This window comes from Ictalurus furcatus, chromosome 27 (assembly GCF_023375685.1).
Source record: "Ictalurus furcatus strain D&B chromosome 27, Billie_1.0, whole genome shotgun sequence".
In the NCBI taxonomy this organism is placed as follows: Eukaryota; Metazoa; Chordata; class Actinopteri; order Siluriformes; family Ictaluridae; genus Ictalurus; species Ictalurus furcatus.
The window spans coordinates 8,263-16,473 of NC_071281.1; the positions used below are offsets into that span (position 1 = coordinate 8,263).

The 8,211-nt window shown below is 41.1% G+C and overlaps 1 pseudogene; it reads left to right on the forward strand.

The window, feature by feature from the left end:
- Positions 1-2,212: 2,212 nt before the first annotated feature.
- Positions 2,213-6,462, forward strand: LOC128602672 (kelch-like protein 10; annotated as a pseudogene).
- Positions 6,463-8,211: the final 1,749 nt, after the last annotated feature.

Below are 8,211 nucleotides of genomic sequence, written 5' to 3' on the forward strand. Positions count from 1 at the left end.
ACTATTGAGGATGGAGACGTGCAACGACCAATCGCACTCCAGTATTTTCAATCTGTCCAAAACTTTTCATTTATCACAGGGAGAGAGGCTGCTGCTGGAGAAGGGGCTTACCTTCATCCCGACGCCAGTCTCAGTGTTTAAGTCTAGGCTTAAAACGTATTTGTTTACTCAAGCCTACCCTGACTAGACTTTGTTATGCTAAGCACAGTCCTAACAGTCTCTTCTCTCCCTCTCTCCTTCTGCCGAGCCACACACAATTTTATGGAGATACTAGGGATCCTGATCCTTTCTGCTCTCCGGACCTGCCTGATCCATTTCGGATGTCCTGCCTCTGGATGGAGCTCTCATCTACTCCAATTCAAGATTGCTGGGACTACGGCTGCTTCTAAGGCCAAACGGACTTCATATAAATCCATAATGAACTTTTTCACACTATCTGTTGTTACCCAGATGAGGATGGGTTACCTTCTGAGTCTGGTTCCTCTCAAGGTTTCTTCCTCTTAAAACATCTTAGGGAGTTTTTCCTTGCCACCATCACCATTCAGTGGCTTGCTCAGTTGGGATAAATTTGCACCTTTAATATCTGTATATCGTGTTGATATTTCTGTAAAGCTGCTTTGAGACAATGTCTATTGTAAAAAGCGCTATACAAATAAAATTGAATTGAATTGAATTTGTATTAATTTGATCTGCTCTGAAATTATGGTCTCAAAATAATAAAAAATAATTAGAGTTCATATGAAGCAGATTATTTAGATACTCTCAGGTGTGGGGCTTTAATTCTCTTCAAGCTTTCAACCCTGTTTTGAATCATAAATTGTTTTAATTTATTAGCAAAACTGCACAGTTTAGAATTAATGTTGTATTTGACAGTGCTGAAAGAGTTGCTGTGAACTTAAGTTCACAGGCATTAAGATTAAAAATGTGCACTTGTCTAAATGTCCTACATAAACATATACAGTGGGGTCGAAAAGTCTGGCCATTTTTTTCTGTACAGTATTGTCCTATTAGCTCAGGTATTCCAGGTATGTCAAGTTTGTTATACTGTTTATTATTGTAACAGGTGGGGACTTGGTTTAGCAGAAGTCTGCAGAGGGACTGTTGTGGAATGGGCAATTAACATGGCACACCTGTTGCTTTTTGTTTTCTTATATGAACAAGCTGTTCTCTCTCTCAGGGATCTGGGCTGGGTGTGTGTGTGTGTGTGTGTGTGTGTGTGTGTGTGTGTGCGCGTGCGTGTATGCGTGTAAAATGTGTTGTTTAGAGGTGAAGAGACAGGACACAATCCCATGAGATCAGCGTGTTTATCAGGGCATATACAAAAATCATAGTCACGGATCAAAGTGTAGCCAGTTAAAAAGATTCAACTACTGAACGGGAAAAGAAGAACCCAAATTTCTATAAAACACTGGTTTAACCTCCTGGGAAACCGCTCTACCCTGGAAATAATCTAAATTTAATCTGTAGCAATAAATAATTTCAGGACATGTGGTCATGATTCTTACAGTGAGAAATAGTTAATTTCTACACCTCTCTTTGGATCAAATATTTATTCATTTAACTTGTTAGAAATCTTCATCCTTAATTCTCTCTATAACAGGAAAAAAGTAGTGTAATGATATAAAATATCCTATGACACTTTTTGTAATAAAACAATATCTGTAATAAAACATACGTAGGCTACACTAATTAAAGAACATTATTAGCATTTCATTTAAAATGTCATGGCATCAAAACTTATAGCAGCAGTCATCAGTGCATAATTTATTTCTTGTGTAAAATGGCTAAATGTTTTAAAAGGTTACTTAAAGTGGACAAGTTTAATTATGTTCCTCACTAAAAAGCTGGAAAGGTAATGTTTCTGTATAAACATACATCTATCTCTCTATCTATCTGTAAAGCTATTAAACAAACAAATTAATAAATAGATATACAGCCATTATTAGCTATTTCATCATCAATATTTTATTATTTTAATGTAGAATTAATTCCATTTGGGAAATTCACCCTGGGAGGTGTGTTTTTTTTCCAGGAAAATAAATGGTTCTTTACGCCGGATGTGTGCATTTTGGACATGTGCAGGATTTAAAGCTGTTTTTAAAGCATTTCACAAAGACTGATCCTGAACTGGAGGTTTCTGTCAGGTTCACTGCATCCTGTATGTATCCGTGGTTACAGAATTAGAATTCGAACCTTTGGAATCATGAGCTGTTTTTATTCTGAAATCTGGAATCGGAACATTCCAAGCTTAAAAGCTGATCCGCATCAACACAATCCACATTCAGATGAAAGCTGTACATTCAGTAGCTCTGACCTGCACAGAAACACTGGACAGAACATGAGTAAACAGAAAGAAAAGAAGGGAATGGAGAGGAAGGTGGACGCGATGTCCTGCATCATCATCAATGAGCTGCGGTTAGATAAGCAGCTCTGTGACATAGTCATCATGGTGGACGGCGCCGAGTTCCACATGCACAAGATCATCCTGTGTGGCTGCAGCCCGTACTTCATGGCTCTCTTCACCAACAGCTGTTGCCCTCCTGATAAGCTCGGGTACAGCATCCCTAATGGTTCCGCTCAGATAATGGAGCTGATCGTGGAGTATACGTATATAAGACGTGTTAACATCACGGAGAAAAACGTGTGTAAGCTGCTGATCGCTGCTGATTATCTGTTGGTGAGCAGCCTGGTAAACGAGTGTTGTGCGTTCCTGAAGGCTCAGCTGTGTCCAGAGAACTGCGTTAACATGTGGCATTTTGCTCACTCCCACTTCTGCGAGAAGTTGAAGCAGCAGGCCTTCCTGTTTATCTTGCACAACTTTAAGTAGATGGTGCGCCTCTCTGAGGAGTTCCTGGACCTGACGGTCGAGCAGCTGAGCGAGATCATCGGGAAGGATGAACTGAACGTGAAACAGGAGAGCGTGGTGTTCGAGGCCATCTTACAGTGGATCAAACGTGCGCCATGGAAACGGAAAGCGCACATAGGGGTGTTACTGCCCAAGGTGCGTCTGGGGCTACTGACACACCTTATGAACAATGTGAGCAACAACGTTTTAGTGATGGACGACGTGACATGTAAGCCGATCATCACCAGCGTTCTGATGGGCATCGATGACCTCAACCCGAGCCTTTCTCTCAGCTCTGATCTCACAAGACTCCGCCTGCCCAGCGCCGTTCTGGTGGCCATTGGTGGCTCATTGGTGGCCAAAGGAATCAAACCATTGCCATAGAAGTGTACAATACACGAGCGGCACGCTGGGTCAACATCACGTGCAATGACGAGAGTCGATGAGCCTGTCACGAGATTGTGTATCTGAACGGCTTCATGTACTGCGTCGGAGGATTAGACAGTGTGGATTTGCTCAGCAGTGTGAGAAGGTTTGACCCCATCACCAGAACCTGGGCTCAGGTGGGCCCCATGCACTCTTGCCGGAGAAACGTGAGCGTGTGTGTGCTGGACGGTCGTATCTATGCAATGGGAGGATTTAATGGCATCGAATGTCTGAATACAGTTGAGCGATATGAACCTGAGAATGATCGGTGGAGCATGATCGGACCGATGCACAAACGAAGGAGCAAAGCAAGCGCTACAGTACTGAACAGCAAAGTGTACGTATGCGGAGGGAATAACAGGAGCGGATGTTTGTTCACGGGGGAGTATTACAGTTCTCAGACGGGAGTGTGGACCCTCATCCCCCCCATGATGAGCAGAAGGAGTGGACTGGGCGTGGTCGCGTACAGAGGACAGGTTTACGCTGTCGGGGGATTTGATGGTAATAATCGGCTAAACGATGTAGAGGTGTATAATCCTCAGACCAACGTGTGGACACGAGGTCCAGCCATGAACAACCATGCTCTGTTGTTTCAGTGTTCAGTCACTGTTTGCATTCACGCTCTGGGACGCCAGCTGACCTGGACACGCCTGCCAAAGGGCTACGTTGACCCCGTGTTTTCTCATGTGGTGAGACTCCTTGCAAGATCTCCATGATGGCGCCCGTGCACTGCAATACAGGACGATCTCCTTATCACTGCTGAGTCAGAAGCTGCTGGGCTGCAACCTTGAGACTGCTAGAACATCTGGCTCACAATGGATTCAAGGTGTCACGTACAAAATTGCACCTATATAAAACAGAAGTCAAATGTTTGGGTTTTCTCTTAACAAAAGGACAGAGAAGGCTGTCGGACGGCCGGATGTCAGTTGTGATGACTTCTCAGCTGAGTCCATTACTGTAGACAATGGATCCCTGCTCAGGGCCATCGTAGAACATTCGATCCACTTTTGACTCCTGGGACACATACACCTGAGACTGTTTATGAAAAAATGCTATATATTCCTCTCTAGAACCTTACCATCTGCACACTCATGAACATTCTGGAGTGTGGCCTCAGGTGTTCTGGCACAGGAACATGCTGGACTACCTGGCTGTCTGTGGGCAGTGGCAGATATGGTAACAGATGCAGAACGATTGGTCCTGTCACCTTTGGTGTTGCACATGGCCCTTCAGGTATTATCCAACATTGAAACACAACACATGACGGCTCAGTGCAGAGGTGGTTATGAAACTATTCTCTGTGCTACCGCAAATTTGACCATTAAATTTGTCTGCTAAATTCACAGGATGACACCATTCCTTTACCTGAAAATCATGATTGTTTAGAAGAAATTGTTTCTTCATGTAGCATTCGATCTGATATGTCTGATACTCCTTTGTTTAACGGTAGGTATGTTTTTGTAGACGGATCGTGTTTTAAATCCGAGGACAGTAAGCCAACCTCACACTCCACTCGACAATCTAATCTCTTCCTGTGCTAAACCAACAGCTTTCGCGATCGTCAAAACAAAGGCGCATCTAAATGGCAACACAGAGTGGAGATACGGGGGAACGTGCTAGCTGATAGGCACACAAAACTGAAGTCAAAACAACAGAAGTCACCCTGTCCTTTTCTAATGTCTCATTTCTTACTGAAATTCGAATGACGCCATCTAAAACCACAGGCATTTCACCCTTTGAGGTGTTATTCGGACCTTTCCCCATGGCTAGGAAAATGTCTACTAACCGTTCTCAGTCCACAGGAAGTGGTGTCAATATTCATCTAGACGACTGTGTCTAAATTTAAATTGCTTGACGTGTTGTGGACGTGCTAAATTAAAATGACCTCTACCCCTCACAGAAACCCACATTCCACCAGGAGAACAGGTGTTATGACCTCAGAAGGACCGATCCGGAGACATGCAAGTTGGTTAAAAGCTGTTAACAAATGAGCTCTGTCCATTCTATTTTTCCTCCACCTATTCTCTAGGACAGGTTGCCCATTCAGGAACGTACCTGTACCCCTGACGAGGTCTGAGCATCGGTGAACGTGTCTACAAAGGAAGGAAGTCCTGTCCTGTTGGCTGACCTGATTCACATTTTACACACATACATATAGGTTTTTTTGTATTAGCTCTCATCACAAAACCATTACCATGTTTTTCTGTGGACAGGTGATGTTAACCTATGACTTTAGAGGATTCCTTTTGATTTATTCTATGCTATGCTAGAATAAACGAGAGGATTGAAAGGAAATTCTCTTATATCATGTACTCTCATATTATGAACCGTATTAAGACACCTTGAATACGGGGTACTGGGTTATAGTTTCTGTTTGTGTGTCACTGTGCTATCAAATACCTATGATGAATGTATTCATTTAATTACCTCTTTGAATAAGCTGATCAACTGCTATCCTTGATTAGAGCTATATCCTTGAAATACACATGTATTTTCATGTCAACATGACACAAGACTTATTTTGTATTATGACTATGTGCAGTGTGTTTTGTTTAAATCTGTCTGACACCTGGACCAGTAGAAACCGTCCACGCAGTGCCGTTATCAATGTGTACAATGAATGTGTATAAATACTCCTGTTTTGAATGAATAAATCAGATGTCTCTGTGAGCATGCATGTGTGTTCACTTAGGCTCCCCAGATATCTGAAACGCTCTGAGGAAAACCATACTTTCTAGCTCATAGCAGCACAGAAACGCAGAACTAACATTTAATAATTGTAGAACAGACTGAAAGGGCTGACGGAGATCTGAAGACATAAATATGAGATTCCTGAGATAGATGGAAATCCAACATCTGTCATAAACAGTTAAATGTAAGCTCTCTGCTCATGGTCACTGTTAATTGAATTAAAATAATAGCAATGAGAAATACTGTTGGTTAATTGATAAATAAACAGCATAAAATATTTATTTTTTAAATATCTTAAACAATAAAGAGTCCTAATTAAAAGTAGACTAACACAAAAATGATCCATATTAGGAAAAAGGCTAATAGCTTTCTAAGGAAATAGCGAACTAAGATTAATGTCAAATTGATATTAAATGCAACCCATAGTAATTACACATTATTTCATTTCTCATTTTATTTACATTTTTATGAAGTTATTATAATATCTATTTTTTATATTAAATGATTTACATTTTAGTAGTTTTATTTTTGTTTATCAGTTTTAGATCGGTTTCCACAGTACAGTGTTGGGGGATTAAATCAGATTAGTATTAAATTAGAACATGGAAACTGGAGTTGACTTTTCTAGTGATATCTGGCAAGCCTGAGTTTAAATGAAGTGAAAGCGCTGTCTATTAGAGAGTGAAGGAGAGAGACAGTTTACTGTATGTTTACAGACTGAACAGTTCTACTCTTGATTATGATTGGTGATGAAGTATTTAATAAAGAAGTTTGAATTAAACCCACCTTGTAGCGTTAACATTATTATTAATTTACTCCGCGCAAAGCCGCTGTGTCTACACGAGCAGGTGCAGGTTCTGGTCATTTTGCGGGTTCAATAAAAGATGGCGGTTTGTGAGATCGGGAAGTTGAGGCAGAGTTACTCTTCATCATAATGGCTTCTCTGCAGTATTTACACACTTGTTCAGTTGACTGAGGAGATGAAAAGCACTGTTGCTCGGTGTAGATGCATTTTGGACTTCCTGTAGTTTTTATTCCGATTGTATTATATTAACTCCAAACAGGTCACTCACACCGGTGTGAATAAATATTTATTCACAGTCGCACAAAGTACTTTTCAGTCGTAAATGCGAGTGAATTTGTCGCACTGTAGAGCCCAGAGTTTATCTGCAAAGTTTTTTCCTGTTTGGCGTGATGATGTTTAATGTCCTCGACAACCTCTGTAGTGTCATTTAGCATCATGTTAATGTCATGATTTCTCCTCGCGCAATCGCTGGAGCTCGCAGCAAAGCTGGCAGATCGAGCGCTAAAATGCTAACTCGTTTCCGGGTTTTAGCATTACAAAATGACGTCATCCCTGCGCCGTTCTATGGTGACTGGCTGTAAGTTTAGGAAGCGCTTGTTTTGATATGAACCGGAGTTTTCTATGAGCGGACGACAAACTTAAAACGTCAATATCGCAGTCGATCATGTTCATTTAATCGTGGGCAGTCAAAATCAATCGAAATCGATATTCGATTAATTGTGTAGCCCTAAATACCACTTTTAAAAAGAGGAGACAACAAGACAATAACCCCAAACGCACAACCAAAATAACAAGAAGGTTTATCCAATCTACTGCCTTGAATCCCATTGAAAATGTAATGAATTGAAGACGAATTGCTGAGAGGAACTGGACAAAATTGAACCACAATCCTGCAGAAAGATGATTAGTTCTTACTGTATATGTCTCGAAATGGTAAATGCTAACGATGGCTTTGCAACAAAGTACTAATGTTGGTAATTTGTAGTGTCTGAAAAACTATATCAATTTCATTCAATCAGAGTACTCTGAAGAACGAGAACGTCTTCCTGAAATACAGGGTACAAACACTGCAAGGGTCTCTGGAGAGGTTGGAAGGACAACTCCATGAGACCCAAAGGCTTTATGAAGAGATACATAAGTGAGAAAAGAATTAATAACAATTTAGAGGTGCATAAAAAGAGATTTTTACAATCGTATGGCCAAAAGTAAAACAAAACACCTGCAAACTAAAAACAATTGTCAATGTGAACATTAAGCACTCGTTAAGTTTGAACCTCTTCTACATCATGGTTGTCTTCTAGGAGCGGGAGCAAGAGTGGAAGGATCACAGAAATCTTTTGTCCCAGTACGAACACATTAAGGTAAGCTTCTTTCTCATGAAGCCATGATTGCTGTGTGCGTGTGTGTGTAAGAAATGTTTCGTAGCCAGAGGAGTAAATGCGTA